Source organism: Haliaeetus albicilla, chromosome W (genome assembly GCF_947461875.1).
Source record: "Haliaeetus albicilla chromosome W, bHalAlb1.1, whole genome shotgun sequence".
Lineage (NCBI taxonomy): Eukaryota > Metazoa > Chordata > Aves > Accipitriformes > Accipitridae > Haliaeetus > Haliaeetus albicilla.
The window spans coordinates 25,426,303-25,449,059 of NC_091515.1; the positions used below are offsets into that span (position 1 = coordinate 25,426,303).

A 22,757-nucleotide genomic window follows, 5' to 3' on the forward strand; every position below is an offset into this window, starting at 1 on the left:
AGTATATAACTGGGGGAGCTGGTGGTGGGGACGAGGGATCAAGGCTCAGGAACAGGCTGAGCATCGGGTTCCGGGTAGTGAGCATTTGCTTCGTGCATCACTTGCTTCATATATTCTTTTATTATTATTGTTGTTGTTTTTATTATTATTTCTTCTCTCCTTGTGTTGTCCTGTTAGACTGTCCTTATCTCAACCCACAAGTCTTTACCTTTTTCTTCCGATTCTCCTCCCCATCCCACCATGGGGGGAGGAGTGAGCAAGCGGCCACGTGGTGCTTAGTTGCTGGCTGGGCCTGAATCATGACAATATTACATGAAATCTTTCATACATGGTTGTAGCTCTAATGGAGTTAAAGCTGAAAACTGAGCTTGTTGGTATTATTTTCATTAACATTGACCATGTGAGATGGTCAATGTCATGGTCAATAGCGTTTTGAGAGAAGAATAAATGGTCAGGGGACTATACATTAATTAAACTTGTGAGGGATTTTACGTAATCTGAGATTTCCGTCAGGATTCTCCAACATGTAGCATGCCATGTTTATGTTCCTGATACAAGCATATGTTCATGTTGATGACAGGAAGTGGGGTCACTGAACTTTCAGCTTTCATTATTTCATAACCAGCTACTTCACAGTTACACTAATAAAATGGCAAATGATTCTGCAGAGGTATCTTGAGAAACAGCATGGTAAAAGCATTCATCTTTAAGAATAAAATCTAAGAACTTTATTTTCCGTTGAAAGTGAAGATGGATGAACATACCAAGCAAGTGCCAGTGTACTAGTAAGAATGCAGTGGGGCATTTGCATCAGAGAAACTTATACTTGTTGGCCTTTTGAACCATTCTTGAAGTATCTGTGGAATGAAATTTATTCATTTCTTATAGCACCTGTCTCACAACACGTATTGGCCCTGTATCTGGTTTCCTGTGCATTGGAGCTGCCAGTGTGGGGACCCAGCTCCCGGGAGGACTGGCAGGCTGCCAAGAAGAGGCTTTGCAAACCCTCAGCAAATAAAGAGGGAATGTCCTGAGGTGCCTGGTAGGAAAAGCTGCCAGGCTTGTGTTGGGACATGTACTCTCAGGGAATTTAAGTATTTGCCTCCTGTCCAGAGTCTTGAAGTGTTAAGTATCTATGCTAGCCCTTTTGTTCTGAAATACAGCTAAATATTTTGTGGCAGTGGTTCCCTTTCCTTGCATAGTGTATGATCTGCTTTGAGAGTGCGTTCCTGCTCTAGTCCCCAGGGTAAAGATATCAGGATGTTCAGCTGTGAGACTCCACAGTACTTCCAGCCCCACAATTAGGCTGCTCTGGCCTGAAAACAGAGCTGGAGCCACTGGAGGAACCCAGCGCCTAAAAGTTTCTTAAAACCTCTGCATTGTCCAGGCCTCTTCTCATTTGACATTTAGCTGTGGAGGTTTCTAAAATTTGGTCTCACAATCCCTAAATCTTTTTGTATGCCTGTGACTGTGTGAGACTGCTTGGATGCAGGCTCTGGAGCAGAAATGTAGGTGCTTAGGAGACATGGCTGGTTAGGAACGGAGATGTCAAAAGACTTTTTAATGAGCATTCAATCTTCTGTCAGCCAATGAGTTCCTTTTGTGAAGTGAAACTCATCTGATGTCAGTTGATATAGCTTCATGTATTTTTCAATGGAATTTTGCTCTAAATCCATCTTTTAATACAAAGCAGTTGTGAGATTCTTGCCTCACTGTGGTGTTTCGAGTAAAATGACAGTTGCAGCTCCAGCGTACTGTCTGTGTGAGATTCAGGAGCCACTGAACTGTGAAGGATACATCAAGCCCTTGACATCTAGGATATATTTCATCAGTAAAGAAAAATAACAGATTATTTTTTTCACTGGTAAAGTCTGTGTATTCTGATCCCCAAATAAATATATTTCATTCTTACAACTTAACCTCAAGCTGCCTTGGTGCAACATGGTTTATAACCAGTTTCTGCTCTCACGTGTTCTCCTTCTCAGATGTTTTTTTTAAAAAAGGTTAGAGATAATGGAGGAGAAGGTCTAGATTAAATTATCTTTCACAGATGGCTATTGCATTGATGAAACAATGTAATCCAATCATGATCTTATGAACCCAAGGATCTGTACTGTATGAATGTGTATGCTTGCATTCAGATATTTGAAATCATGTTTAAGGTGTTATTTAATGGCATAGGGGGGAGGGTGACATATAGTTGCAGCAGCATGGACATCTGTGGATTTCAACAATTAGGAATGATGTTAGGTCAATTTTAAAGCAATATGATTATGCAAATCTTGCCCTAATGTAGCTTTGGTGTATGTCTCGCAACTCAATGGATGCTGTTGTCACGTTTTGTTATGAAGTCTTCAAATGTAAAGGTTTAGTGACATCAGAGGATGTAACTGGCTTCACTGGAATGCTTTGGGACATTGCAGGAATAATGCTTTCTCACTGTCCCATGTCCAGCTTCATGCCTTCCAGTAGATACACAGATTGAAAATCCAACTTGGGCCATAGCTCAGCCTATATACACAAAAACAGTCCTCAGCTGGGTGTGCTGGAGCTGCCTTACTCCAGTCAGAATCAGAATGGGTGTAGAGAAGGGTATGACAAGGAGACAGTGGTGGAGTAAGTGGGGGAGAATGGGGAGCAGAAGATGGCTGGATACTGACAGAAAGGACAGAGGGAGTGACAAGGAGATACACACGTACATTGGAAGGGGAAATGGAAAGACATGTGTAAGAGCTTGAGTCAGAGAGAAAATGCCACTGATAAGAGCATGTGAGGAAGGATTGTGTCCGGAAAAAAAAGAAACCCTCTTGAGAAAAAAGGAGAGGATTTTAAAATGTGTTATATTCTAAAGAAATGTACCATTCCACATCAAAATGATTAAAATAGGTGAGGAATAGGAGTAAAGGGAAAAATACATTTTGTTGCTGTATTTACAGGGACAAAACAGGCTACAGAAAAATAAAATAGAGCAAAAATCCTCAGAACAAGCATTTTTGTTTCAGGCAAACAAATTAAAACTGTGTTAAATATAGAATAGCTTTTGGATGTATATGGCCTAGGTTTCTTATTAAAATACTTTACTTTTTGGCTGGAGTCTGAAAACTAAATACTTGCATACTTGTATGCATAAAGATGAAGGAGAAGTTTGTAAAATCTGTCTAATTGTCTATGGGATTTTAAATATGGATTGCAATCCCGATTCACATAAATTTACCTGTATAAAGAGGTTACAGCAGGGGATGCTCAGGTAAGGATTCAGAATGAAGTCTGCAGAAGTATGTGGGGACTGTGGTAGGTAGAGTTACTGACAGGAGCTGAAGTGAGGTACGGGTCTGTTGCTGGTACTATTATGCATAGTTTAAAAGCAGCTCATGGTATTCCAAAAGTAAAGACCTGAGACAAGACTGGGCATCATTTAAAAGGTAATATCCTTGATGCTTTTCAAAGTTCCTTTTAAAGTGGAGATGTACAGTATTGCTGGGACCTACATGAGTTAAAATGGAGAAGAGAGATAAGAAAAGTGGATCTGGATGGATTTGAAGATTTACAGAAATGTTTGAATTTGGAGACATTCATATTGCTACAAGAAATCAAAGTTCACAGCATATACTGTTATGACCTGTCTCCTACCATTGTACCTGTTGTGGGTTAACCCCGGTGGGCAGCTCAGCCCTACACAGCCGCTCACTCACTCCCCCCCAGTGGGAGTCCAGCTGTCCCAACTGTGTCCTCTCCCAACTTCTTGTGCACCCCTAGCCTACTCGCTGTCAGGGTAGTCTGAGAAGCAGAAGAGGCCTTGATGCTGTGTAAACACTGCTCAGCAGTAACTAAAATATCCCTGTGTTATCAACACTGTTCTGGTCACAAATCCAAAACACAGCACCATACAAGTTGCTATGAAGAAAATTAACTGTATTCCAGCCAAAACCAGTACAGTACTGTACTTTCATACTGATAATTCAAGAAATATCTAACACATAAACTAAGAGGATGTGTGTCAATCTGCACTGACACTGGCATTTATGGGAATTTTTCCCCCTACAGGAAGAAGGAAATAAGTTGCTAATTATTTCGCAGCTCAGCAAGTCCCTTTCTCCCCTTACTGTAGATCATTTTGATCCTAAATTGTAACAATTCCTACCTATCTGGATTTGCATAAAATCCATAATAATGTTTTAAAGTGTAATTGAAGCATGCTAAACAAATATTTGTATATGTTCCTAAGATTGCTTTAATTTATATATCTTGTGTTTCATATAGCTATAGCCACTAAATCTGTATGAAACAAAGGTTGTCTTTGGTGAACTGAGACTCCAGGGCACTTTTCCGGATTCAGGAAAACTTAGTCAGGTCAGGATAGCATTCTGCATTTTATTATTCAGAGGATTTATTTACCTGACCAAAAGCTATTTGGCCTCCACTGATTCACTTTTAAATAAACCTTTGAGCACTTCTGTTCAACAGACATGGAAAAAAGTATGTCTGAGGGAGAATCTGATTTAATTCAGATCTTCCTTTTAATTTAAGACTTCTGGTAGCAATGGGAACTCAGGGATATTCATTGGACCTGAAAGAAAGATGAATGACATTTTAGTGCTGTCATGTATTTAACCCATCAGTGCTAAGACACTTCAAAATTAAAATATATGGTCCCATTATCTGTTCCTTACTGTATATATTTCTTAAAGAAGAGTGTCTGGTGTGCACCCTTAGAGCAGCTCAGGGTTAGAGCCAGTCATCTGTGTACTCTCTGGAGGCAGTGGTGGGAATGTCAGCCCCCTGGCTCCCATTCTTTGAAGAGATTCCTCTTTTTGAGAGAGGAATAAGATTTATGTAAATGGATGCTGCCAATGCTGTTTCTTAACAGCCTCCTTTCCAAAGCATTTCATTAAGATTTGCTGCTGAAACTGCATGACCACTGAGGACTGTAGGTAATCACATTTGCAGGCAGAGCAGGAGCTCTGTGTTTCTGCCATGAAGAACTGCTGTATCTGAATGGTGGGATGTACTGGTCATGCTCCTAGTCTACTCTTTGCTGTTTTGCATAGGAAGCCCATACATATAACCAAATGTTTTGGGTTTGTGTGGCAGGGTTTTTTTGTAGCAGGGGAGGAGCCGCAGGGGTGACTCCTGTGAGAAGCTGCTAGAAGCTCCCCTGGCTCCAAGTCGGACCTGCCTCTTGCCCAGGCCGAGCCCATCAGCGACGGTGGTGGTGCCTCTGGGAGAACAGATTTCAGAAGGGGAACAGGTAGTGAGTAGGGGGATTGGAATGTGAGAGGAACCCCTCTGCAGATACCAAGGTCAGTGAAGAAGGAGGGGGAGGAGGTGTGCCGGAGGAGGGGATGCCCTGCAGCCCATGGTGAGAAAGCAGGCTGTCCCCCCCCAGCCCGTGGAGGTGAATGGTAGAGCAGATGCCCACCTGCAGCCCGGGGAGGACCCCTCACACCAGAGCAGTTGGATGCCCCCGAAGATGGCCGTGACTCCATGGGAAAGCCCACGCTGGAGCAGTCTGTGACTGAAGATCGGCCCGTGGGAAGGACCCACGCCAGAGAAGTTCGGGAAGAACTGCAGCCTGTGGAAAGGACTCACGTTGGAGAAGTTCGTGAAGGACTGTCTCCCTTGGGAGGGACCCCATGGTTTAGCAGGGGACGAGTGAGGAGTCTTCCCCCTGTTCCCCTGCGCCGCCGGGGGGAGGAGGGAGAGAGAACCGGGAGTGGGGTTGAGCCCTGGAAGGAAGGAGGGATGGGGGGAAGGTGTTCTAAGGTTTGGGTTTACTTCTCAGTGTCCTTGTTTTGATTTGATTTGTAGTAAATTAAATTGATTTTGTTTTTTTCCCAAGTTGAGCCTGTCTTTTGCCCGTGACCATAAGTGGGGAGTGATCCCTCCTTGTCCTTGTGTTGACCCACGAGCCTGCCTTTATATTTTCTCCTCATCCCACTGGGTCTGGGGGGGAGGAGTGAGCGAGCGGTTTCATGGTGCTTTGTTATTGGCTGGGCTTAAACCACGACACCAAATATTCTCTGTACCAAAGCTCAGGCTCTCCTAACCTTGGTCCCATTTAAGCATAAGTGCTCCAATTCTGCTGTGAAAATGGCCTCTGTCTACCTGTAGATATACATTTTACAATACCTGTAGATATATAATATAATATCTGTTGTTATTTGGCTTCTTTTTCTAAGGCACCTGAGGGTCTTCTGTACAAAGCAGCTCTCATTATTGAATAGTCCACCCTTTGTGATAAGTTTTTTCTACTGCTGTGCCTTCTTCATAGAAAGCATTTTGCATTGTGAATGTTAATTTAGGTGTGTTAGAAATGCTTTGTCTGACAGGAAAGGGTTATCACATATCCTAAAGATGCTCAGAGTGTCAATTCAGCTGACCTCCCCTAGGGAAGTCAGATTTTCCCAGGTGAGTGTTTTGTTCTTGGCTGTCATATACAGGTCTACCTGGTCATCCATTGCATTTTTGAAAAAACACCATTGTCTGAGCAGCATCTAATAGGTCTCCCTAGCTAGATCCTGATCTTTCAGAGAACCAAAGCAGTTTTTCAGGGGACACACTTTATATCAGTAGAGGCTTTTTAGAAACAGGTCAGACTTACTAGTTTCATCTCTTCACTGGTGTGGGTCCTCCTCCAAAAGTGAAGTGGTGGGGGCGAGAAAAGGGTATAAACCAGGACAGGGAGTGGGATGCAAGGACACAACAAGCAAAGCTGCAGGGCTGCTGTTACCACAGCCACCTCCTGTATGGTCAGTGGGAGATAAGAGTTTGGGTCATGTAAATTACAACTTCCATGTTTCTTTGGGTTTTGTAGAGGGGCTTGGGACCATGTAGCTTACAGGTCCCAATGCTGCTGCTGATGCCTCAGGCTCTGCACTGCTTATTAACGTTTGTTTCCAGAGCTTCACCTCCAGGATGGATTTAAGCTGTAACAAGTAGCTGTCAAGTGAGAGGTAAAGGAAACAAGTAAAAGGATAGGTTCAACACGGGTTTCTTGTCTCAGTTTTGCTTAATTTAGCCTGTATTATAAACAGAGGTTGACTGGCTTATTTCTTTGCTGCTATGAAAAATCCTGTGGCCCCAGGTCAGGGTCTTCTGTGCTGGTTCTTGTCTGTGTAAACCACCTTCCCAGAGCCCAGGCTGACCCCCAAATTTGAGGCTTGCCTGCCTGCTGGGAAAGCCTTACCTCTCAGCCTGTGTTTGGCTTGGCACTTCTGTCTGTATGTCCTTCCCCTCAGTGCCTCGGAAATCGCAAAAGGCAGCATTGGAGACTGGACTCTTTTAGTTGTTGTGGAAATTATTTATTTCCAAACATAACACCTTTTTTAGAGAAAACAGAAAAGTCATTTTGTGTTGAAGTAACCTTACTCATTACTTACTAGCTCTTAATTACTGTGGTGGGGTTTTATCCTGACAAGTTGGTAGTTCTTTTTGCTCTTTTTTTTTTTTTTTTTTAGTGGAAGGAACACAATTCAATACACTGTGAGAGTGAAAAGCAGCTGTTAGACATAAAAATAGAGGCAGTTCATAAAGGCAAAACAGAATTCATGTGTTTTATATATATATAGATTCACCCATAGCACTACAGACAGCATTTTCAAGGTTTGCTTGTGCTATCTCCTTTTCTCTGTATTGATCGTTATTAATTAAGGTGTTTGAACACTGCTTTAAAATTTTTGTCATGCTTTGTTGTACATGCATTTTTTTTCAATCTGCAGAAATACAGGCATTAGATGCCCGATGCAGATACTTTTTTGTTCTAAGTCCTTGCACATTGCTTTCTGCTGTCTTGGCTTTCTTTGGGTTTTTTGTGCCTCAGTGGAGACTTGAAACTTGAGAGGGGACAAATGCACCTAGCATTACGCAACATTCCTCTCTAGCTGCAGTTGCTGCCATCCTGCACAGCAAACCCCACACAGAATCAGAGGTTTTATGTGTGTGAGGGTAGAAAGAAAGGCTGACATACTTGTCAGGGAAGGTGCTACCTCTGTGTGCTGAGCATAGTTTTGGAGAAGGAAACTATCAGTTTCAAATGGATTACTGTATGGGTAGGACCTCATAGTATGTTGCCAAAATTAATCTGATGAGCATAGAAGATTTTTTGAAAGGCTGCTTTTTCCATATGCAGAGCTGTTTACACAGTGACTTTATAATAGAGATTTGGCAGAAAGGTTAGTATGTTTTAAGCACCAAAGAGTTCCTGTTTTGTAGTATATAGTATTCAACTGTGTTGGCAAAAATTGAAAAGGACTGTCGCGGTTTAACCCCAGCCAGCAACTAAGCACCACGCAGCCACTTGCTCGCTCCTCCCCCACCCTGGTGAGATGGGGAGGAGAATCAAAAAAAAAGTAAAACTTGTGGGTTGAGATAACAGTTTAATAATAAAATAAAATATTACAATAATGATTGTAATGAAAAGGAAGATAACAAAAAGAGAGAGAAATAAAACCCAAGAAAGACAAGTGATGCACAATGTAATTGCTCACCACCCACTGACCAATGCCCAGCCAGTCCCTGAGCAGCGATCTGCTCCTCCCAGCCAGCTCCCCCCAGTTTATATAGGGAGCATGATGTTCTATGGTATGGAATATCCCTTTGGCTAGTTTGGGTCAGCTGTCCTAGCTATGCTCCCTCCCAGCTTCTTGTGCACCTCCTTGTTGGCAGAGCATGGGAAACTGAAAAGTCCTTGACTTAGGATAAGCACTACTTAGCAACAACTAAAACATCAGTGTGTTCTCAACATTATTCTCACACTAAATCCAAAACATAGCACTGTACCAGCTACTAGGAAGAAAATTAACTCTATCTCAGCTGAAACCAGGACAATATCCACCCCTTATTCTATACCATTTATGTCATGCTCAGGTCCCACACTTTCCAATACATCCTAATTAATCACCACCACCACCTTTCCTGTCTCTTGATATATGTACACACAGATATTATTCCCTTAATCTATGGGCTGTCCCTATAAAATGTCCATTCAGTTAATTTAGTCCATGACTTTGGGCTCCATCTGTCTTTCAGGGCAGGAAAGATGGTGTGTGGTGCTGGATTGTTGCATGCTGAAGCTAGTTCTGGTTCCATCACTGTGGCGACTGAATTAAGCGCTCAAGCTACCTGTACAAGATTCCATTTATTTCACAAAAGGATCAAACTTATATATGTTTCAACAAAGATCTAGAAAGAAGTAACGACATACAGCCAATACTACTAACACAGGAGCACATATCTGGCCCAGCTGGGATGTTTGCCAGTCCTCAGAACAGTTAAAGATAAAAACATCCCATAGACATACTCGTGACTGTCTTCAGCCACATCTTCCCAGGCCTACACCAGGCCATCCTCCAACCTGACCTTGTGAAACTAGTTCTTCAAAGGCTTGGCAAACATGCAGCACAACAAATTCTAATGGTCACTCTTGAAAACAAATGCAAGGTGTTTCGAGCTGCTCCCACACCTTTTCCAAATATTTTACTAGTTCTTCTGGATTCTGCTCTTGTTCAGGGGTGAATTTCCAAAACATTGGAGGTGCCCACTTTTCTAGGTACTTGCCCATACTACCCCACACACCCTGCCACTCATAATTATCCAGCCTCAGGGCAGATCTCTGGGTGATCTTCTTAAATAGTTGTTTAATCTTAAATAAGAGCTGAACCACATTCAGAAGCATGCTAGTTCCTAGCAGTAGGGCTAGGACCGTGCTGGTCTCAACATCCCAAGGGTATTCAAATTCTTCAAAATTCTCAAACACCATTGTAACTGGACTGAAGGAGAAAGGAGAGGGGAAGAAAGGTACCCCACCCATAGACTGGTTTTCCAAGGAGGAAAGTTAAATGGTGTAATTATTAATAGTTTCCCACAGATGGCTCCCGAAGTATAGAGGTGACGACAATGCTGAGTGCAAATACCAGATTAATCCCACAACCGATGACTTTATCACACCATAAACCAGTATACATCAAACAATACAACAATACATACAACACAATACATCAAAGCAAAAACCTTAATCCACCTCCCACGGATGATAAGCAGCAGAAGAGGGACTACATACAGCAAGTGATGTGATACATAACAGAACTTTAAAAACCAGGACAACAACTCTAAGAACACATAAATCAACATAGTGACCAGTGACTATTAGACCAATATAATGAATGCTTTGAACAAATTTGTTTTAACAAGCTCTGGTCAGGTTTGTCGTTATCTCAACCCTTCGTGCCCCACGTTGGGTGCCAAAAAGGACTGTCGTGGTTTAACCCCAGTCAGCAACTAAGCACCACGCAGCCGCTCACTCACTCCCCCCCTACCCTGTGGGATGGGGGAGAAAATTGGGAAAAAGAAGTAAAACTCGTGGGTTGAGATAAGAACGGTTTAATAGAACAGAAAAGAAGAAACTAATAATAACACAAATAAAATTACAATAGTAATAATAAAAGGATTGGAATATACAAGTGATGCACAGTGCAATCGCTCACCACCCGATGATCTATGCCCTGTTAGTCCCCAAGCTGTGATCCCCCCCTCCCCCACTCCCCCCAGTTTATATACTAGACCACTTTGGGTCAGATGCCCTTGCTGTGTCCTGTGCCAACTTCTTGTGCCCCTCCAGCTTTCTCGCTGGCTGGGCATGAGAAGCTGAAGAATCTTTGACTTGAGACTAAACATTACTTAGCAACAACTGAAAACATCGGTGTGTTATCAACATTCTTCTCATACTGAACTCAAAACATAGCACCGTACCAGCTACTAGGAAGACAGTTAACTCTATCCCAGCTGAAACCAGGACACATGATAACTGATCTTTGGACATTTGAGAGCTGTGAGGATTATAGTTGGGATATCCTTAACCCCATATTTTGGTTGGTATATTGGTTCTTCCTATTTGGATATCAAATGAGGAGTTCACAATTATTTATGCAAATCCTGTGCAAAGATGGTATCTTCTAGGAGCTGCCGACCCTGGTAGCCTGCTAGAGGTGAGGCTGCCACAGCTCCATGTCCCCAAGTCCACCTGGTAGTGAGGTTGAGCATGTATTCTCAGTAGGCACAATATGTGCATGTGTATATATATAGGCCCCCCAGCCTCCTATCATGCTCACCAGCTAGTCCAGCTTGGTGCTCATGAGACGCCAGCCTGCGCTGAGCTGGCACAGGGCATGGCCAGACAAGTGTACTGACCTGTTGACACAGGACCGGCCTCTTTTATCCCCCTGTCCCTCTGTTTTCCCTTGTTTGTTCCCCCCAAACCACCTTTCCCAACCTTTGGTCCTTTCCTTAAGCAACCCATCATTAAGTCATGGGCAGTTCCAATGCGCTCTTCCCCAGCACCCCATAATGTGTCCCATGCACCCTGGCAGTAACCCTTCAGTCTGTAGGGTGCTGCAGGGAGCTTCTCCCATTGACCCCCCCCATGTTGAGTGTCAGCCCCAGCCCATGGGGCTGATGGCTCCCTAGGGCAACCCCAGCTTCCCTGGGGCTCCCTTGCTTGGACCAGGCTATCAGGGTTGCTCCGCCGGCCATCATGCCTGCGTGCTCCTGGGTGTGTATGTGGAGATGATCACCTAACCTGCCAGCAACCCAAGTGAAGTGCCAAGTGCCCCTGTTTCCATTACAGCTGTTTAACGCTTCCCACCACCAGCTCCAGAGAGCTGTGTGCTGCTGCCTGGGGCTTCAGCTGTAGACCTTGTTGTCACAGGCACTCATCATCATGTGTGAAAGCTGTGGAGATCTCCCTCAGCTGCTGAGTCATACTGACTCATTAGGCCTTTTCCGGATGGTTTTATCTGTCTATTAATAAACCAGCTTGCATTACTTTCACTTGTGCGTAGGCAGAGCTGAACTCCTTGGACCCTTTTGTCTGTTTATTTAAATTAAGTATGATTTGAGGGCATACTGATTTGGACAAATTATCTTTTTTTCTCCTTTTTTTTCTATGTGGCTAGATCCCTTAATGGATCATAAAGCAAAGAGCCAGTTCACTTTCATCTCTCATACTGGATGCTCACTTATTGAAACCTCTACTTGCCTGATTCTGTATGAAGCTTTAACTGCATGGAAGCAGTTCTTCCCCTATGGAAATGGATGTCGGGGCTCCCACTTGTTTTAGGGGCAGTTCAGTTTAGAAATGTAATTGCTAAGCATTCCCAGTTCATGTCGCTTTCCACATCTTTTCAGCCCCACACATTCTTTAGGTTAAAGCATACCCTCTCTTTGCCCCTCTCTTCCCCTGCCCTTTCCTATAAAAGTGGGGCTGGTATGTTGTTTTTCGTTCTTTCTTAAGGAAAGGAGGAGGTTCATTTATACCTGTGGATTTGAAAGAAGAGGCTGTAAAAGGAGAGGCAAACAACCTTTGACTTAGAATTCTGTTTTTCTGACAGTGTAAGATCCACCGAGGTCAATGGGGGAATTGCATGACCCTGAAAAGAAGAATAGACTCCTAAATTAAATAGTTTACATGCTTAGACCTCTAGTTCCCTGAATGAGCTGTGCCTTTTTTTTTTTAGCTTTAGATTTAGACTGTAGTTTCTGCTTACACAAATACTTTGATAAAAACAAATATAGCTCACTGGAAATGCATTGTCTAAGTTGTTGATGCCTATGTTTACCTACTTTATTAGGCACATTTACAGTACACTACTGCATTTCCACTTCTCTCCTGATCTAATAAAGTAAATATAGTACATCAAATGAAATTAGCTTAATGTCCTGCAAGATCTGTTTTTTATCTTTAAAACAAATCAAACAAAATGTAGTTATTTATCTATAATTTAATTTCTTTCTAATTATTATTTTGGGAGGCAAGTGGTTTTGATGTTAGAAAGATGTAGTATGCATTACACTGATGTTCATTAGGTTAAAATAACATGGTGAATTCACAGGTGAGGAACAACAAATTGTTTAAGAGATTGAATTTGAATTATAGTAATTTCTCATTAAAGCTAGGATTCATTAATGATGTGAAGTATATTGTACAAGAGCAGTTTTCATTCTCATATTTCAATGTGATCCATATTGCAAAGAACGTTTTAAAAAAAAGAAGAAAATCTATAACAGAGGTTTTGTTTGTCTCTAAAGTCACTTAACTGGCTCTGTATGATTTTTCTTCCACTTTTGCTTACCAGTTTTCTGTAGCGTTGTTATATCTGCAAGCTCTGTATTGGCTTTGCCACTGCTTTAATGCTTACGGTGATGATAGGATCAGTCCTTTTAGTAGGACTGTGCAAGAGTGCTCATCCTCAGTAAACTCTTGTATAAATGCATTGTCCTAATTATAAGAGGTATCTTATTCCCAGTGGAAGCACCTCGTTACAATTGCCTTTTATACTACTTACAGCACATAATGTTTGTAAAATTTTCAAGCTTTTAAAAAATCAAACTGATTACCACTCATCCAATTCTATTTGTAGACAGTTTAGCAAATGTGAGTTTAGTAAAATCCCCTTGCTCTGGGAAGCAGTGGCAATTGAATGGTCAACTGCTGTGACTATGTTTGGTGGAAGTTTGGTAAAAAATGTACAGTGGATGTTCCAAAAGTAAAGCTCAAAATCTTTATTTTATTGAAAATGCATAGTAGGTGCCTTCATGTAAGCCTTTGTACTTTATTATTTCAAAAAAGGAAGTGGCAGGATTTTGCCATTTGCAGAGGAACAAAGCAGTGTTGTCTGTATTGGAATTTCATTACACAACGTATTCATGGTTGGATATACCTAGCTAAATTAGGCAGATAATAGATGTAACATTTTGATTATATAGCTGATGACTTGAAAAATGTAGCAAAAACTCAGTCAACCCTAAGCCATCTATTGAGATAGAAAATACCTGTCAATCAATGTGAAAGACACATATCCTGTGGATAACAATAGTTTTGCCAGCATTGAAGACCTTTATATAAGAAAGGATGGTCTTCCAGCTGGTGCTTGTGATCTCTTGTTATCTACCACTATCTGTGTGAGCTGAAACAGTTCAGTGTCATTCCTGGGTATTTGTTTCCCACCTATAAAACAGGAGGACTATCAATGGCTTTCCCACCAAAGCATTGTCCTAGCACTTTTGATGGTGTTTCCACAAGTGTTGAGGCCCAGAGAGAATGCACTTGAGAAAGAGAGCAATAGGCATGTCTTCTGGTGGTCAAGCAACTAGAGAAATTGGGAAGGGGGGGAGCCTTATTTCTATCTTCTTCAACTCAGCCAGAGTTTTGCTGCTGAGTAATATGGGAGGGGAATTAGTCAGTGCTAAGTTTTGTTTTTTTAAAAAAAAATGCTTGAAATTTTTTTGCTTATGTTCCTAACTATGTTCTTGTTGACGTGCGGAAAACAGACTCCACAATCAGTGAGATTGTAAAGTAGGCATGTTCATTCAGCACTGGGCAGCACGGGGGGTAGTCCCACCAAAGTCGTGCGCACCTGACTTTGCAGTTCACTTTAAATTTATACAGTCAAGTGTTACATATACATAGAGTTTCGCAATACGCCTATACATAGGCATTACCTATCCCCGCTTCATATTAAAATTAGCTCCAGGAAGTCATTTCCATAGTCTCCTCTCAACTGCGCTTGCGCAGTGCCTCCTTATGGTGGTCGTCTGGTGGTCGTGAAGATGAAGGCTGTATGTCTTCTTCACGGTGAACTCTTAACCTTCTGTCCCTGCACAGACTCAGTTGTCCCTTGGCATTTGTCCAAATCCCAAGGCCGGTCTTGGCTGGTTATTGGAGTTGACTGCTGCTTCTTATCAGCCAGCCTCAACAATGCAAACGTTAAACATCACTTCTCATCCCCTTGGGCCATGTCTACCTCTATTGAAACTTCTTTAACTTCATTATAAGCTAGATAATTATTAAACAATCCCTATCTACATTCATATATCTACTATATCTACTAAGGTTCCTTTGTTTCCCCGTCTCATTGTTAGATGTTCTTAATTAATGCTACTTGATCTGATCGAGTCATTTAGGTTACGTTTAGGTTAGATTTTCCTTTGAGCATTGAGGGCCCTATCCTGCAAAGTGCTAAGCATTCTCTGTTCCCACAGACTTCTCAGTAGGAGCTGAGAATGCAGCACATCCCGGGAGGTGGCTGGGTCCTCGCAAGGCTGGATCACGCAGTCGAACGTAATTTAAAAATACGATAAAGATTTTCAAATGTGTTTTGATTAATACATCATGAACTCCCCCACAGTAATAATTTCTGTGCCTTAATATATCACTAAGTATTTCATTAAGCAGTAAAATCTAGCTATATTTTTCAGGCCCTCTGCTATACGTGTCCTGGTGTGAAAGGAGACTGCTATTTTTCCTCTTAATTTCTCTGGTGCAAATAAGTGATACAGCTTTACTGTTCCATTTCACCCCAGGCAGTAATTTTGAACAGTTATCCTACTTCTCTTGGGCTTAATGATGCTATCAGATGATGGAAAGTGAGTAACATTTCAAAATGGAGTGAACTATAATCATTTTGCCACCAGGCTCCCCATTTTCTGTTCTGGAGGAGCAGCCTCTGCAATAGCCCCATAGCACCTGACAGGGCTGTGAAAGAAATTGGGATGTTTATTGATCTAGGTGCTTGCATAACTCGTATCACTGATGCATCTGATGATAAACAATTGTGTGAGCAGGTAAGCAGTTTGACTCATGTCTGCTGGTAAGTTTTTCAGGGGAAGTTTTTGAGGACATTAAAATGCAATGTACCCACCCACTTGGGGCAATAATACCCGATTGTTTTTCTTTGTGAACTCTCCTTCCTCAAGAAAAACCCAAGACCCCAACCCTCAAACTAAAAAAAAAAAACAAAAAAAACCAAAAACTTCCCAAGTGTTTATGTTTACATTATTTTGACTCTGCCTACTTTGAACTATTTGCAGTTCACTTACTGTGCTGTGTATGTTTTATGTATCCCGACATGCCTGAGAAGACAGTTTGGATCTTCGTAAAACTAGCCCAGATTTTAAGATGTAGATGTCTGAATCAGATTTTTGAATCTCTATATTTAGGTTTCTCAGTACAATGGCCTCAGTAAACAGGGTGACAAGCACTTGCAGCTGCATTACTGCTTTCATTGATGCTTTCTCTGCAGTCTGGGGCACTGCTGGCTGAACAGTTCTTCAAGTCATTGCAATTGCATGTGGTGTCAGTGAAGCATCAAGAAAGGAGGAGTTATTCTTTGGTGTTTGATTCTTTTTCTTTTTTATTTCATTCTATAGGTTAATTGGTTTTGTTCTCTTTATACGATCTCATTTTTTAAATTATTCTTTGTATCTGTCTATTAAAGGCTCTGAGGAGATCTTCAGATTAAGAGCTCTGTATTAGTGAAAGACTTACTGGTTTTAATCTCACATTAGCAGAAGACTGAAGTTTTCTGTTCATATTTACTCTCATTCTCTAGATTTACTGGAAATACTTCATAATAGAATGTCTGATTACAAAACTTATCACTTAGAGGTCATTTCCCATCTTCAGGATGCTTTCCAAATTTTGGTGATCATTTTGATGGCTGAGTGCTAAACTGTACAGACAGAGTAAGGAGTAAGGAAGGGATGAAGGGAATACATCATCTCTTGTGATAAATGAATTTAGTCTCAAACAGGATTCCAATCAAAGTTAATAATTTATTAAATGAATAAAGGCAAGCAAACAGCGCTGGGCACACCGGGAGCCTCTGCTCTACCAAGACGTGCGCTGTGAAAAACAACCCAGCTTCTTTTATAATCTAACATTAGTTACATATTCATACATATTCATACTGGTTGTGCAGGTGCAGTAGTTCTCCTAGAAACTTCTTGAACTCTCCTCATTGGCTGAGGGTCTTATCTCTGACCAGGCTCCCCACTGCTCGTGCCAGACAGCAGACATCCTGTGTAACACCCACTGTGATCACCAGAACCCAAACAGGTTCACAACAGACACCTCCCCCTCAACAAATGCACACAACAAATTGCCCATCAAGACCCTAAGTACTGCAATCTCTGAGGCTAAATATACATCTAAATGCCTCAGTTCTCCCCTAGGATCTCTTGTTTAACACTGTGCAGTTAACAACAAAACCGGTTTTGGGCTGGCAAGAAAGAACTATATACATATCATCTGTCTCCTCCCGGCCTGCGGTTATATGAGGACCAACAAAATGGTTAAAGATTACATATACAGTGAGGGTCACATTTTATTATGTGGCCCTAGCATTGTTTATATTGACACGAATCAGATGAACACATTTCACATCTGAAATTTTTTTTATTGCAGATTTGCTGGTAAAGAAGCTGAGATAAGGCTAAACCTTCACTTTTTTGAAGTCAGTGAGAGTTTTGCCAATTGAATTTGATGGGGCTGGGATTTTGTCCTGAGTTAATTTTTTTACAGGAACCTGGGAGGTGGGGGGGGGGGGGCACAGCCGAGGCAGCTGACCTGAACTAGCCAAGGAGCTATTCCATACCATGTGACATCATGCTCAGTGTATAAATGGGGAGCGGGCTGGGGGTGCTCTCTCAGCTTTCGGTGGGGGAAGTGGCAGAGCGTCGGGTTCCGGGTGGTGAGCAGTTGCACTGTGCATCACTCACTTTGTATACTCTTTCATTAGTACCGTTGTTGTTGTTATAACCTTTTTTTTTGTGTTGTCGCAGTAAACTGCCTTTATCTCAACCCTCGAGGTTCCAGTTTTTTTCTTTTCTCTCCTCCGTCTCCTCCCCATCTCACCGGAGGGGGGCGGGAGGAGTGAGCGAGCGGCTGCGTGGTCCTTTGTTACCGGCTGGGCTGAAACCACGACAGTCCTTTTTGGCGCCCAACGTGGGGCACGAAGGGTTGAGATAACGACAGATCTGGCCAGAGTGTGTTGAAACAAATTTGTCATACGCATTTCTTATACTAGCTAAATAGATGTTAGTCACAATGTTGATTCATTTGTTTACATGGTGGCGTTTTGTAAGCTCTTATATGCTCTATGTATTGCCTGTAGTTACGTTTATCACCTCTGGGAGAGGGATCCGGATTATCATTTTGCTGTACCGGGCAATGTCGACTTGTGAAATGATTACATCACTGGTCATGAGGTTAAGCTGGTATCTGTATGAGGCAGTGTTATCATTTCCAGACTTTGGGCACCTTCTGTCGGATTTTACTGGTAATTACACCCAATCCATGGGGATGTCAGGGGGGGAATACTCCCCCCCCCGTCCGTTCGCCTCCCTTCTCTCCTTCCGACTAATTACAACAGCTTTTGAGAATTTTGAATATCCTTGGGATGCGCAAGCTGGTATGCTGTTAGTGCTATGCCTCCTGACTATGTTTCAGGTCTTGTTTAGGGCTACAGAAAGGCTCTTTAAGAGTACCACCCAGAGATCTGCCCCAAAGCTGGATATTCATGGGTGGCACGGCGTGTGGGAGGGTATGGGCAGGTTTCTAGAGAACTTCTGACCTCCAGTGGCTTGGAAGTTCACTCCCGAACAACTACAGAACCCTCATGAAGTGATTGATAGAATATTTGAAAGAAAAATGCTGTGGCTATTCCAAAGACATACAACTCACTGCACTGTGCTGGGCCCTGGCCATATCTACCAAACACTGCTTGATATTAGGCAGCACCCTCAGGGGGAAAAGGGGGAAAAGATGGAAAACAGGGCAACAGGCACCGTGGCTACCCCAACCCTGACAACAGGCACCGTGGCTACCCCGACAACAGGTACCGTGGCTACTCCAACCCTGACAACAGGCAGCGTGGCTACCCCAACCCCAGTGACAGATACTGCCACTAAACCAGAGAACCAACCTGTGCCAGTATCAGTCGCCCCTGTACAGAAAAAGAAACACACAAAGAAATCAGTTCGCTTAGTGAGAGATGAAGATGAACCAGGGTCATCGCGAGAACAGGAGGAAGAGGCAGAACCTGAAATAATTACCCGATCTCTATCCCGGAGTGAGTTGCGTGACATACGAAAAGATTTTAGCCGCCACCTAGGTGAGCACATTGTTACCTGGCTACTCCGATGCTGGGATAATGGGGCTAGTAGTGTGGAATTAGAGGGTAAGGAAGCCAAGCAGTTGGGATCTCTGTCTAGGGAAGGGGGCATTGACAAGGCGATTTGGAGAAAAACACAAGTCCTCAGCCTCTGGAGGCGACTTCTGTTAGGTGTAAAGGAAAGGTACCCCTTCAAGGATGAATTTAGATGTCACCAAGGCAAGTGGACCACCATGGAGAGAGGTATCCAGTACCTGAGGGAATTAGCCGTGCTGGAGGTGATTTATAACAATCCAGAAAATGGGCAGTCACCCACAGATCCAGATGAAGTCCAATGCACACAACCGATGTGGCGGAATTTTCTACGAAGTGCACCACCAACCTATGCCAACTCATTGGCAGTAATGTCCTGGAAAGAAGGCTATGGACAAACGGTGGATGAACTAGCTGTCCAACTCCGGCAATACGAAGGAAGTCTCTCTTCCTCCCTACGGGCCTGTGTCTCAGCTGTAGAGGAATTGTCCCGGAAGTTCCAGCAATTCAAAGTGGATATGTCCTCCTCCCCACCTGTACAGGCCCGCATCGCAGTTATTGGGAGTAAGCGTTACTCTGCCCAAGAGAGAGGAGAGAGAAAGTACACACGACGGGCTAACCTGTGTTTTTACCTGCGTGACCATGGAGAGGACATGAGGAAGTGGGATGGAAAACCTACCTTGGTCCTGGCTGCACGGGTACGGGAGTTGTGAGAAAAAGCAATCAGAAAAGAGGATTCTTCTTGGAAAACTGCTGCTCCAGTTTCCCATGAGCAGTCCCTCGGACGCAGTAGATGGGCTGATCTCATTTCTGATCCTCTTGAAGGGACTTCTGATTCACGTGTGCAAAAAGTGAGTAAAGGACATTCTAACCAGGATTGGAGGGGCCCTGCCTCCAGCCAGGTGGAGGAGAGGGACAACCGAGTCTACTGGACAGTGTGGATTTGATGGCCTGGCACATCAGACCCACAGGAATATAAGGCTCTAGTAGACATTGGTGCACAATGCACCCTAATGCCATCAAGTTATAAAGGGGCAGAACCCATCTGTATCTCTGGTGTGACAGGGGGATCCCAAGAGCTAACCGTATTGGAAGCTGAAATGAGTCTAACCGGGAATGAATGGCATAAACACCCCATTGTGACTGGCCCAGAGGCCCCGTGCATCCTTGGTATAGATTATCTCAGGAGGGGGTATTTCAAGGACCCAAAAGGGTCCTTGGGGAGAATGGCCCTACCTGGAGCCTCTGGCAGAAAGCACCTGGGGAGACCTGAGGCCGACCCCTGGGGTTTTGGAGTCAGGGATACAGAGGATCCGAGGCTCGCTATACTCCAACTGAAAAAGAGATATTGGCAGCATATGAAGGAGTTTGAGCTGCCTCAGAAGTGGTTGGTACTGAGACACAGCTCCTCTTAGCACCCCGACTGCCAGTGCTGGGCTGGATGTTCAAAGGGAGGGTCTCCTCTACACATCACGCGACTGATGCCACGTGGAGTAAGTGGATCACGCTGATCACACAACGAGCGCGCAGAGGAAACCCCAGTCGCCCAGGAATTTTGGAAGTGATCATGGACTGGCCAGAAGGCAAAGATTTTGGAATGTCGCCAGAGGAGGAGGTGACACGGGCTGAAGAGGCCCCGCTGTATAATAAACTGCCAGAAAATGAGAGGCAATATGCCCTGTTCACTGATGGGTCCTGTCGCATTGTGGGAAAGCATCGGAGGTGGAAGGCTGCTGTATGGAGTCCTACATGACAAGTTGCGGAGACTGCTGAAGGAGAAGGTGAATCGAGTCAGTTTGCAGAGGTGAAAGCCATCCAGCTAGCATTAGACATTGCTGAAAGAGAAAAGCGGCAAGTGCTCTATCTCTATACTGACTCATGGATGGTGGCAAATGCCCTGTGGGGGTGGTTACAGCAATGGAAGCAGAGCAACTGGCAGCGCAGAGGTAAACCCATCTGGGCTGCCGCACTGTGGCAAGATATCGCTGTTCGGCTAGAGAAGCTAGTGGTAAAAGTACGTCACGTAGATGCTCACATACCCAAGAGTTGGGCCACTGAAGAACATCAAAATAACCAGCAGGTGGATCAGGCTGCCAAGATTGAAGTGTCTCAGGTGGACCTGGACTGGCAACGTAGGGGTGAGCTATTTATGGCTCGGTGGGCCCACGATACCTCAGGCCATCAGGGGAGAGATGCAACATATAGATGGGCTCGAGATCGATGGGTGGACTTGACCATGGACACTATCGCACAGGTTATCCATGAATGTGAAACATGTGCTGCAATTAAGCAAGCCAAGCGGTTAAAGTCCCTGTGGTATGGAGGGCGATGGCTGAAATATAAACAGTGGGAGGCCTGGCAGATTGACTATATCACACTCCCACGAACCCGCCAAGGCAAGTGCCATGTGCTGACAATGGTGGAAGCAACCACTGGATGGCTGGAAACATATCCTGTGTCCCATGCCACTGCCCAGAACACTATCCTGGGCCTTGAGAAGCAGGTCTTGTGGCGACATGGTACCCCAGAAAGAATCGAGTCAGACAATGGGACTCATTTCCGAAACAACCTCATAGACACCTGGGCCAAAGAACATGGCATTGAGTGGATATATCACATCCCTTATCACGCACCAGCCTCCGGAAAAATCGAACGATACAATGGACTGCTGAAAACTACATTGAGAGCAATGGGGGGGTGGAACTTTCAAACTTTGGGATACACATTTAGCAAAAGCCACCTGGTTAGTTAATACTAGAGGATCCGCCAATCGGGCTTGCCCCGCCCAGCCAAGACTTCCACATACTGTAGAAGGGGATAAAGTCCCTGTAGTGCGCATGAGGAGTATGTTAGGAAAGACAGTCTGGGTTAGTCCTCCCTCAAGCAGAAACAAACCCATTCAAGGGATTGCTTTTGCTCAGGGACCTGGGTACACCTGGTGGGTGATGCAGAAGGATGGGGAAGTTCGATGTGTACCTCAGGGAGATTTGATTTTGGGAGAGACTAGCCAGTGAATTGGGCTGTATGATATTTAACTGCTAAATACCCTGCCAATGCATGTCATTGTATCTATAGTGTCTATATGCCATATCAAGGGTATTACTGTAAGAATTACCCAAATGACTGCAGGATGGACTTTGAAACCGAGCCAAGTACAACAGTGATAGAACTTGAACTGGTGCCCAGCAATTTCCTCAAGATCAACATCTTCGACCTGCAGACCAAGGTGTGGGTTGCACCAAATGTACCAGCCACAAGTTCCAGAGGCAGCATACAACAACCCAACACCTCACACCATCTCTCTTATCCTGAAATACTGTTACAACAGATGGAGCCCCAAAGTCATGGACTAAATAAAATTGATGGACACATTGGAGGGATAGCCCATTGACTAAGGGAACACTATTTGTGTGTGTGTGTGGGAGGGTGTCCATATATATATATATAAGACAAGGAAAGTGGTAGTGGTTGGTTGGAAAATGTAAGATCTGGGCATGATGTAGATGGTATAGAATAAGGGGTGGATAATGTCCTGGGTTCATCTGGGATAGAGTTAATTTTTACAGGAACCTGGGAGGTGGGGGGCATAGCCGAGGCAGCTGACCTGAACTAGCCAAGGAGCTATTCCATACCATGTGACATCATGCTCAGTATATAAATGGGGAGCAGGCTGGGGGGAGCTCTCTCTCGACTTTCGGTGGGGGAAGTGGCGGAGCGTTGGGTTCCGGGTGGTGAGCAGTTGCACTGTGCATCACTCGCTTTGTATACTCTTTCATTAGT

At 43.7% G+C, this 22,757-nt stretch overlaps 1 protein-coding gene and 1 long non-coding RNA gene across 2 annotated transcripts in view; one reads left to right on the forward strand and one right to left on the reverse strand.

Moving 5' to 3' along the window:
* Window positions 1–22,757, forward strand: part of LOC104313543 (protein mono-ADP-ribosyltransferase PARP8) — a 192,644-nt gene that overhangs the window by 42,998 nt on the left and 126,889 nt on the right. The window lies entirely within an intron of this gene.
* Window positions 16,803–22,757, reverse strand: part of LOC138683533 (uncharacterized) — a 287,545-nt gene continuing 281,590 nt past the window's right edge. Inside the window, exons 2-3 of the long non-coding RNA XR_011323027.1 lie at window positions 16,895–17,215; window positions 16,803–16,864 (exon numbers count right to left, since the gene is read on the reverse strand). This is a non-coding gene — a long non-coding RNA (uncharacterized lncRNA). The remainder of the gene's footprint in view (window positions 16,865–16,894; window positions 17,216–22,757) is intronic.